Raw genomic sequence first — 10,437 nt, forward strand, 5'->3', positions numbered from 1 at the left:
CCCTCCTCTTGTTTGTCACCCTCTGAATCCTGGTTTTGCTTCTTTTATTACTGTTCAACAATGCTATTATGTCACATGCAAAAATCCTTTCCCCTTTTTTGCAAATCAGATTCCCACTGCTGTATCTTGATACTTTTTTTTTTTTTTTTTTTTAATATTACCAAATCTCTTTTTTTCCCATAATTACTGCCCAATCATTATATAATCCCATAACAATGGCTCCATTGAGATCCCAGCTTTTGCAAACTATGGGACACACAATTAATAATTGCCTCCCCTCCTCTCTGTTCCTACCCACTTGTCCTTGCTTTTGCACAGCATTGCAAAATTGCATCAGTGACAACCCACTTTAATGTAAAAATAAATAAATGTTATATATATATATATTTATATATATATATATATATATATATATATATATATATGTGTGTATATAAAATGTCAGAAAAAAAATGCAAAAACCAGTAAAGGGATGGTTTACAGAGTATAAGTGACAGTTCACTTAAAAAAAATAATAATAAAATGTGAAGCAAAAACAAATCTAGAGAAAGGTTTATTGAGCATTAGTGACAGCCCATGGTCAAAACAAAAAAGAAATAAATATAGTAAAATGTTTATAGGGCATCATTGACAGGCCATGCTGCTCATCAGTGATAGTCCACTTAAAAAAAAGCCCAAAAAAATAGGTATAAGGTTTATAGAGCATAAGTTACAGCCCACAAAAAAAATCAAGTAAAAGGTATTAGCGTTAGCACTATTAAAAAAAAAAAAAAAAAAAAAAATTTGATCATGTAAAAGTTTTATAGGGGAACAGTGATAATCCACTAAAAAAAAAAAAAATTAATCATGTAAAAGTTTTATAGGGGAACAGTGATAATCCACTAAAAAAAACAACAACAAAAAAACACAGGAAAAGGTGTATATGTATTCCTCCCACACTCCAAAAATATGCTGGTAGGTGATTTGGCTCCGGTCCAAATTGTCCCTAGTATGTGTATGTATGAATGTGAGTTAGGGATCTTAGACTGTAAGCTCCTTGAAGGCAAGGGACTGATGTGAATGTACAATATATATGTAAAGTGCTGCATAAATTGACGGCGCTATATAAGTACCTGTAATACATAAATACATAAATAATATATAGGGCATCAGTGACAGCCCTTTGAAAGAAAAAAAAACTGTAAAAGGTTTATATTTCATCAGTGACAGCCCATTTAAAAATAAATAAAAAAAAAACAAAAAAAAACAAACAAAAAGGTATACAGGGCATCAGTTACAGCCTACTTTAAAGAAAATTTAAATAAAAGCAAAAATAAATAAAACATAAATAAACAAGATCAACAACAACAAAAAATGTTAAGGGCATATTATGCATCAGTGAGAGTGCACTTAGAAAAAAAATAAGAAAATAAATATAGAAAAAAAAACAAGCAAACAAGAAAAGGTGTACATCACATCAGTAAAAGCCCTCTTAAAAAAAAAAAAGAAAAAAAAAAGTTAAAGGCTTATAGTACATTGGTGACAGCAAGGTGTTATAGGGCATCAGTGACAGCCCTAAAAAAACATAAAAAAAAGGTCAATAAAAGGTTGTATCAGTGAGAGCCCAATTAATTTTTTTTTTTAGAAACTTAAAAAAAAACAAGAAAAGGTGTATATGGCATCAGTGACAGTCCTCAAAAGAAAAAAAAAGGCAGTGAAGTTGTCACTGATGGGCTGTCACTGATGTTGTATCAGTGACAGCCCACTTAAAAAAAAAAAAACTTTTTTTTTTAGAAAATCCAAGAAAAAGTGTATAGGGTATCAGTATAGGGCCCTAAAAAGTCACTAAAAGGCTTATGGTGTATCAGTGACAGCCCACTTAAAAAAAAAAAATCCAAGAAAGAAAAAAAATCCAAGAAAAGTGTATAGGACATCAGTAACAGCCCTCATAAAAGTCAGTAAAAGGATCAGTGACAGCCCTCTTAAAAAAAAAAAAAACAATTAAAAAAAACAATTAAAAAAATCAAAGAAATGTGCATAGGGCATTAGTGACAGCCTCAAAAAAATTGTCAATAAAAGGGCTTACATTTTTTTTTAAATCCAAGAAAAAGAGTAAAAAAATAATAGAAAAACAGTTTAAAAAATTGCAAGAAAACGTGTATAGGGTATCAGTGACAGCCATAAAAAAAGTCACTAAAAGGGTTATGCTTTATCAGTGACAGCCTACAAAAAAAAATAAAAAAACATAAAAAAAAATGCAAGAAAAAGTGTATAGGGTATCAATGACAGCCCTAAAACAAAGTCACTAAAAGGGTTATGCTGTATCAGTGACAGCCTACATACAAAAAAAAAAACATTAAAAAAATCCAAGAAAAAGTGTATAGGGTATGAGATCAGTGACAGCCCTAAAAAAAGTCACTAAAAGGCCTATGCTGTATCAGCCTACATTAAAAAAAAAAAATCCAAGAAAAAGTCTACAGGGTATCAGTGACAGCTCTAAAAAAAAGTCACTAAAAGGCTTATGCTGTATCAATGACAGACTACATAAAAAAATAAAACATTTAAAAAAAAATGCAAGAAAAAGTGTAAAGGGCATCAGCGCCAGCCCCTTAAAACCAGTAAAGGGCTTATACAGCATCAGTAACAGCCTCCTTAAAAAAAAAAAAATCAATGACAGCCCTAAAAAAAAGTCACTAAAAGGGTTATGCTGTATCAGTGACAGCCTACATAAAAAAAAATTTAAAAAAATGCAACAAAAAGTGTATAGGCCAGTGATGGCGAACCTTTTTGAGCCCGAGTGCCCAAACTGCAACCCAAAACCAACTTATTTCTTTCAAAGTGCCAACACTGCAATGAAACCTGAATATCGAGCTTTTGGTTTAGAAAAAACAACTCGTACAGTAGTGCAAACTAATTAACAGTACAGGGATGACCAGAGACTGCGGACACAGTACAGGAGATGACCAGAGACTGCGGACAGTACAGGGATGACCAGAGACTGCGGACACAGTACAGGAGATGACCAGAGACTGCGGACACAGTACAGGGATGACCAGAGACTGCGGACACAGTACAGGGATGACCAGAGACTGCGGACACAGTACAGGGATGACCAGAGACTGCGGACACAGTACAGGAGATGACCAGAGACTGCGGACACAGTACAGGAGATGACCAGAGACTGCGGACACAGTGCAGGAGATGACCAGAGACTGCGAACAGTACAGGAGATGACCAGAGACTGCGGACAGTACAGGGATGACCAGAGACTGCGGACACAGTACAGGGATGACCAGAGACTGCGGACAGTACAGGGATGACCAGAGACTGCGGACAGTACAGGGATGACCAGAGACTGCGGAAAGTACAGGAGATGACCAGAGACTGCGGACAGTACAGGAGATGACCAGAGACTGCGGACACAGTACAGGAGATGACCAGAGACTGCGGACAGTACAGGGATGACCAGAGACTGCGGACACAGTACAGGGATGACCAGAGACTGCGGACACAGTACAGGGATGACCAGAGACTGCGGACACAGTACAGGGATGACCAGAGACTGCGGACACAGTACAGGGATGACCAGAGACTGCGGACACAGTACAGGGATGACCAGAGACTGCGGACACAGTACAGGGATGACCAGAGACTGCGGACAGCACAGGGATGACCAGAGACTGCGGACAGTACAGGAGATGACCAGAGACTGCGGACAGTACAGGAGATGACCAGAGACTGCGGACACAGTACAGGGATGACCAGAGACTGCGGACACAGTACAGGAGATGACCAGAGACTGCGGACAGTACAGGGATGACCAGAGACTGCGGACAGCACAGGGATGACCAGAGACTGCGGACAGCACAGGGATGACTAGAGACTGCGGACACAGTACAGGGATGACCAGAGACTGCGGACAGCACAGGGATGACCAGAGACTGCGGACAGCACAGGGATGACCAGAGACTGCGGACAGCACAGAGATGACTGCTGACCTTTGGGGAGGGAGGGGGAGCGGGTACCTGAATTTGACAGGTACCCGCTCTTACTTCCGCAGAGTTTTTTTTTTATCTTACCTGTTCCTTTATCCAGCCGCGCGCTGTCTTCCCGGCTTCTGTAGTGTGGGCGCTCGTCGGACAGCCGGATGCCCGGTGCGCATGCGCGAGAAGCGCTGCGCTTTGTGATTGGTCCGGCGGCTTCTGGGATCTGTCATGTGTCCCAGGTACCGCCTTACCATTCACAAAGAGCACTGCTTCTTGTGCATGCGCACTTGGGACCCGGCTGTCACGCACACTACAGCCGGGAAGACAGCGCGCCGCTGGATTCTCCTGGCGTGCCCACAGATAAGGCTCGGCGTGCTGGCTGTGGCACGCGTGCCACGGGTTCGCCATCACTGGTATAGGGCATCAGCTCCAGCAAAGGGCTTATACAGCATCAGTGACAGCCTCCTTAAAAAGGCAAAAAAAAATAAAATAAAAAAAATCCCACCCACTAAATGAAATACCAAGATACATATATAAAAAACGTTAATGGCATCATAAAATAAAATCATAATTTCTAAAACCTTTAAGGCGAAACAAAAAATCCAAGAAAAACTGTATAGGGTATCAGTGACAGCCCTAAAAAAAGTCACTAAAAGGGTTATGCTGTATCAGTGACAGCCTACATAAAAAAATAAAAAAAAATGCAAGAAAAAGTGTAAAGGGCATCAGCGCCAGCCCCTTAAATCCAGTAAAGGGCTTATACAGCATCAGTAACAGCCTCCTTAAAAAAGACCAAAAAAAATCAATGACAGCCCTAAAAAAAGTCACTAAAAGTCTTATGCTGTATCAGCCTCCATTAAAAAAAAAAAGAAAACTTTAAAAAAATCCAAGAAAAAGTGTATAGGGCATCAGCGCCAGTAAAGGGCTTATACAGCATCAGTGACAGCCTCCTTAAAAAGGCAAAATAAATAAATAAAAAAAATCCCACCCACTAAATGAAATACCAAGATACTTATATAAAAAAGTTATTGCCATCATAAAATAAAATCATAATTTCCAAAACCTTTAAGGCAAAAAAAAAAAAAAAAACCTTTAAAAAAATCCAAGATAAAGTGTAAAGGATATCAATGACAGCCCTAAAAAAAGTCGCTAAAAGGCTTATGCTGTATCAGCCTACATTAAAAAAAAAAAAGAAAACTTTAAAAAAATCCAAGAAAAACTGTATGGTGTATCAGTGACAGCCTACATAAAAAAATAAAAAAACATTAAAAAAAAATGCAAGAAAAAGTGTAAAGGGCATCAGCTCCAGTAAAGGGCTTATACAGCATCAGTGACAGCCTCCTCAAAAAGGCAAAAAAAAAATCCCACCCACTAAATGAAATACCAAGATACACATATATAAAAAAGTTATTGGCATCATAAAATAAAATCATAATTTCCAAAACCTTTAAGGCAAAAAAAAAAAAAAACTTTAAAAAAAATCCAAGAAAAAGTGTATAGGGTATCAGTGACAGCCCTAAAAAAAGTCGCTAAAAGGCTTATGTTGTATCAGCCTACATTAAAAAAAAAAAAGAAAACTTTAAAAAAAATCCAAGAAAAACTGTATGGTGTATCAGTGACTGCCTACAAAAAAAAATAAAAAAACATTTAAAAAAATGCAAGAAAAAGTGTAAAGGGCATCAGCTCCAGTAAAGGGCTTATACAGCATCAGTGACAGCCTCCTCAAAAAGGCAAAAAAAAAAATCCCACCCACTAAATGAAATACCAAGATACACATATATAAAAAGGTTATTGGCATCATAAAATAAAATCATAATTTCCAAAATCTTTAAGGCAAAAAAAAAAAACTTTAAAAAAATCCAAGATAAAGTGTAAAGGATATCAATGACAGCCCTAAAAAAAGTCACTAAAAGGCTTATGCTGTATCAGCCTACATTAAAAAAAAAAAAAGAAAACTTTAAAAAAATCCAAGAAAAACTGTATGGTGTATCAGTGACAGCCTACATAAAAAAATAAAAAAACATTAAAAAAAAATGCAAGAAAAAGTGTAAAGGGCATCAGCTCCAGTAAAGGGCTTATACAGCATCAGTGACAGCCTCCTCAAAAAGGCAAAAAAAAAAAAAAAAAAAAAATCCCACCCACTAAATGAAATACCAAGATACACATATATAAAAAGTAACTTGGAATCATAAAATAAAATCATAATTTCCAAAACCTTTAAGGCAAAAAAAAAAGAAAAAAAAAACTTTAAAAAAAATCCAAGAAAAACTGTATAGGGTATCAGTTACAGCCCTAAAAAAAAGTCGCTAAAAGGCTTATGTTGTATCAGCCTACATTAAAAAAAAAGAAAACTTTAAAAAATGCAAGAAAAACTGTATGGTGTATCAGTGACAGCCTACATAAAAAAATTAAAAAAAATAAAAAAATGCAAGAAAAAGTGTATAGGGCATCAGCGCCAGTAAAGGGCTTATACAGTATCAGTGACAGCCTCCTTAAAAAGGCAAAAATAAATAAATAAAATAAATCCCACCCACTAAATGAAATACCAAGATACACATATATAAAAAGTAACTTGGAATCATAAAATAAAATCATAATTTCCAAAACCTTTAAGGCAAAAAAAAAAAAAAAAACTTTAAAAAAAATCCAAGAAAAAGTGTATAGGGTATCAGTGACAGCCCTAAAAAAAGTCGCTAAAAGGCTTATGCTGTATCAGCCTACATTAAAAAAAAAAAAGAAAACTTTAAAAAAATCCAAGAAAAACTGTATGGTGTATCAGTGACAGCCTACATAAAAAAATAAAAAATCATAAAAAAAAAATGCAAGAAAAAGTGTAAAGGGCATCAGCTCCAGTAAAGGGCTTATACAGCATCTGTGACAGCCTCCTCAAAAAGGCAAAAAAAAAAAAAAAAATCCCACCCACTAAATGAAATACCAAGATACACATATATAAAAAAGTTATTGGCATCATAAAATAAAATCATAATTTCCAAAACCTTTAAGGCAAAAAGAAAAAGAAAAAAAAAACTTTAAAAAAAATCCAAGAAAAACTGTATAGGGTATCAGTGACAGCCCTAAAAAAAAGTCACTTAAAGGGTTATGCTGTATCAGTGACTGCCTACATAAAAAAAATAAAAAATAAAATAAAAAATCCAAGAAAAAGTGTACAGGGTATCAGCGCCAGTAAAGGGCTTATACGGCATCAGTGACAGCCTCCTTAAAATAAATAATCATAAACTAAAATCATAATTTCCAAAACCTTTAAGGCAAAAAAAAAAAAAAACTTTAAAAAAAATCCAAGAAAAAGTGTATAGGGTATCAGTGACAGCCCTAAAAAAAAGTCGCTAAAAGGCTTATGTTGTATCAGCCTACATTAAAAAAAAGAAAACTTTAAAAAATGCAAGAAAAACTGTATGGTGTATCAGTGACAGCCTACATAAAAAAAATTAAAAAAAATTAAAAAATGCAAGAAAAAGTGTATGGTGTATCAGTGACAGCCTACATAAAAAAATAAAAAAACATAAAAAAAAAAATGCAAGAAAAAGTGTAAAGGGCATCAGCTCCAGTAAAGGGCTTATACAGTATCAGTGACAGCCTCCTCAAAAAGGCAAAAAAAAATAAAAAATCCCACCCACTAAATGAAATACCAAGATACACATATATAAAAAAGTTATTGGCATCATAAAATAAAATGATAATTTCCAAAACCTTTAAGGCAAAAAAAAAAAAAAAAACTTTAAAAAAAATCCAAGAAAAAGTGTATAGGGTATCAGTGACAGCCCTAAAAAAAAGTCACTAAAAGGCTTATGCTGTATCAGCCTACATTAAAAAAAATAAAGAAAACTTTAAAAAAATGCAAGAAAAACTGTATGGTGTATCAGTGACAGCCTACATAAAAAAATAAAAAATCATAAAAAAAAAAATGCAAGAAAAAGTGTAAAGGGCATCAGCTCCAGTAAAGGGCTTATACAGTATCAGTGACAGCCTCCTCAAAAAGGCAAAAAAAAAAAAAAAAAACCCACCCACTAAATGAAATACCAAGATACACATATATAAAAAGGTTATTGGCATCATAAAATAAAATCATAATTTCCAAAACCTTTAAGGCAAAAAAAAAAAAAAACTTTAAAAAAAATCCAAGAAAAAGTGTATAGGGTATCAATGACAGCCCTAAAAAAAAGTCGCTAAAAGGCTTATGTTGTATCAGCCTACATTAAAAAAAAAGAAAACTTTAAAAAATGCAAGAAAAACTGTATGGTGTATCAGTGACAGCCTACATAAAAAAATTAAAAAAAATAAAAAAATGCAAGAAAAAGTGTATAGGGCATCAGCGCCAGTAAAGGGCTTATACAGTATCAGTGACAGCCTCCTTAAAAAGGCAAAAATAAATAAATAAAATAAATCCCACCCACTAAATGAAATACCAAGATACACATATATAAAAAGTAACTTGGAATCATAAAATAAAATCATAATTTCCAAAACCTTTAAGGCAAAAAAAAAAAAAAAAACTTTAAAAAAAATCCAAGAAAAAGTGTATAGGGTATCAGTGACAGCCCTAAAAAAGTCGCTAAAAGGCTTATGCTGTATCAGCCTACATTAAAAAAAAAAAAGAAAACTTTAAAAAAATCCAAGAAAAACTGTATGGTGTATCAGTGACAGCCTACATAAAAAAATAAAAAATCATAAAAAAAAAATGCAAGAAAAAGTGTAAAGGGCATCAGCTCCAGTAAAGGGCTTATACAGTATCAGTGACAGCCTCCTTAAAAAGGCAAAAATAAAAATAAAATAAATCCCACCCACTAAATGAAATACCAAGATACACATATATAAAAAGTAACTTGGAATCATAAAATAAAATCATAATTTCCAAAACCTTTAAGGCAAAAAAAAAAAAAAACTTTAAAAAAAATCCAAGAAAAACTGTATAGGGTATCAGTGACAGCCCTAAAAAAAAGTCGCTAAAAGGGTTATGTTGTATCAGCCTACATTAAAAAAAAGAAAACTTTAAAAAATGCAAGAAAAACTGTATGGTGTATCAGTGACAGCCTACATAAAAAAATTAAAAAAAATTAAAAAATGCAAGAAAAAGTGCATAGGGCATCAGCGCCAGTAAAGGGCTTATACAGTATCAGTGACAGCCTCCTCAAAAAGGCAAAAAAAAAAAAAAAAATCCCACCCACTAAATGAAATACCAAGATACACATATATAAAAAGTAACTTGGAATCATAAAATAAAATCATAATTTCCAAAACCTTTAAGGCAAAAAAAAAAAAAAAACTTTAAAAAAAAATCCAAGAAAAAGTGTATAGGGTATCAGTGACAGCCTACATAAAAAAATAAAAAAAAATAAACAAAAATGCAAGAAAAAGTGTAAAGGGCATCAGCGCCAGTAAAGGGCTTATACAGCATCAGTGACAGCCTCCTCAAAAAGGATAAAAAATAAATAAAATAAATCCCACCCACTACATGAAATACTAAGATACTTATATATAAAAGAAGTTATTGGCATCATAAAATAAAATCATAATTTCCAAAACCTTTAAGGCAAAAAAAATAAATAAAAAATTCCCACCACCATCTTTTTTTTTCCCCCCTCTTTTCTCTGTAAGTTTAATTACTGTATGCTAATTTCTCGGTGCCGACGACGTGATTAATTAAAATCCTATTTCCATCCCGGTTTGGCGCTGGTTTTGTTTTCAGGGTTTTCCTTCTAAACGTCGCATGTAAATAAAGTCAGATTTTTTTTTGTTTTTTTTTTAATGGAGAGCAATGCAAGATGGTATGGCAGGATTAACCCCTTCATTGCGTGTGGGGGGGGGGGGGGGTCGGGCGTCTGCTGACACGCGTTGCCACCAGAGGGGGAGCCTCTTGCTAACGCTTGCGATGCTTTGCTGCCTCTTTGGGGGGGGAGAAGAGGCAGAAGACGAGGAGCGCGTTGCGGCAGCGCAGCAGTTAAGTCCATGTGCCGCGCCGATTGGCACCACAGCGTTCTTATTTACACTAGATCCGCTGCAAGGTGACGGCGCCTGTCAGCGACATTTCATGGCAGATGACTTGTCCTGGGGGGTGGGGGGGGGAGTAGCTGAGAGCTGCTCAGTAGATGTCTTTTAAAGAGCTACAGGAGTTTGTTCAACACCCCCTTTCCCTAAAAAAAAAAAAAAAAAAAAAAAAAAGAGTTTCCAGGAACAGGTAAGAAGGGGCATCTGCACCCTGTCTGTGTTTTAGGGTGCCCCCCCCCCCCCGTAGCAGCCCCCCCCCTCCTTTGATCAGAAATGCAGATGTGGCTAGGAGTCAAGGTCAAGGCTGGGGTCGGGAGTTTCCCTGGCGCTGCGCTGGACGGGTCGGGCGCGTCGGGTGCAAACTGCCAGGCAGCGTTGCATTCAATTTTTTTTATTTACTTTTTTTTTTTTTGGGGGGGGGGGGGCGCTCATCAAATGCTGCAAGCAGCAGAGCTATCTAGTTGCTGTG

The sequence above is a fragment of the Staurois parvus genome, unplaced genomic scaffold, assembly GCF_062004578.1.
Source record: "Staurois parvus isolate SC_StPar_1 unplaced genomic scaffold, SC_StPar_1.0 ptg001614l, whole genome shotgun sequence".
Lineage (NCBI taxonomy): Eukaryota > Metazoa > Chordata > Amphibia > Anura > Ranidae > Staurois > Staurois parvus.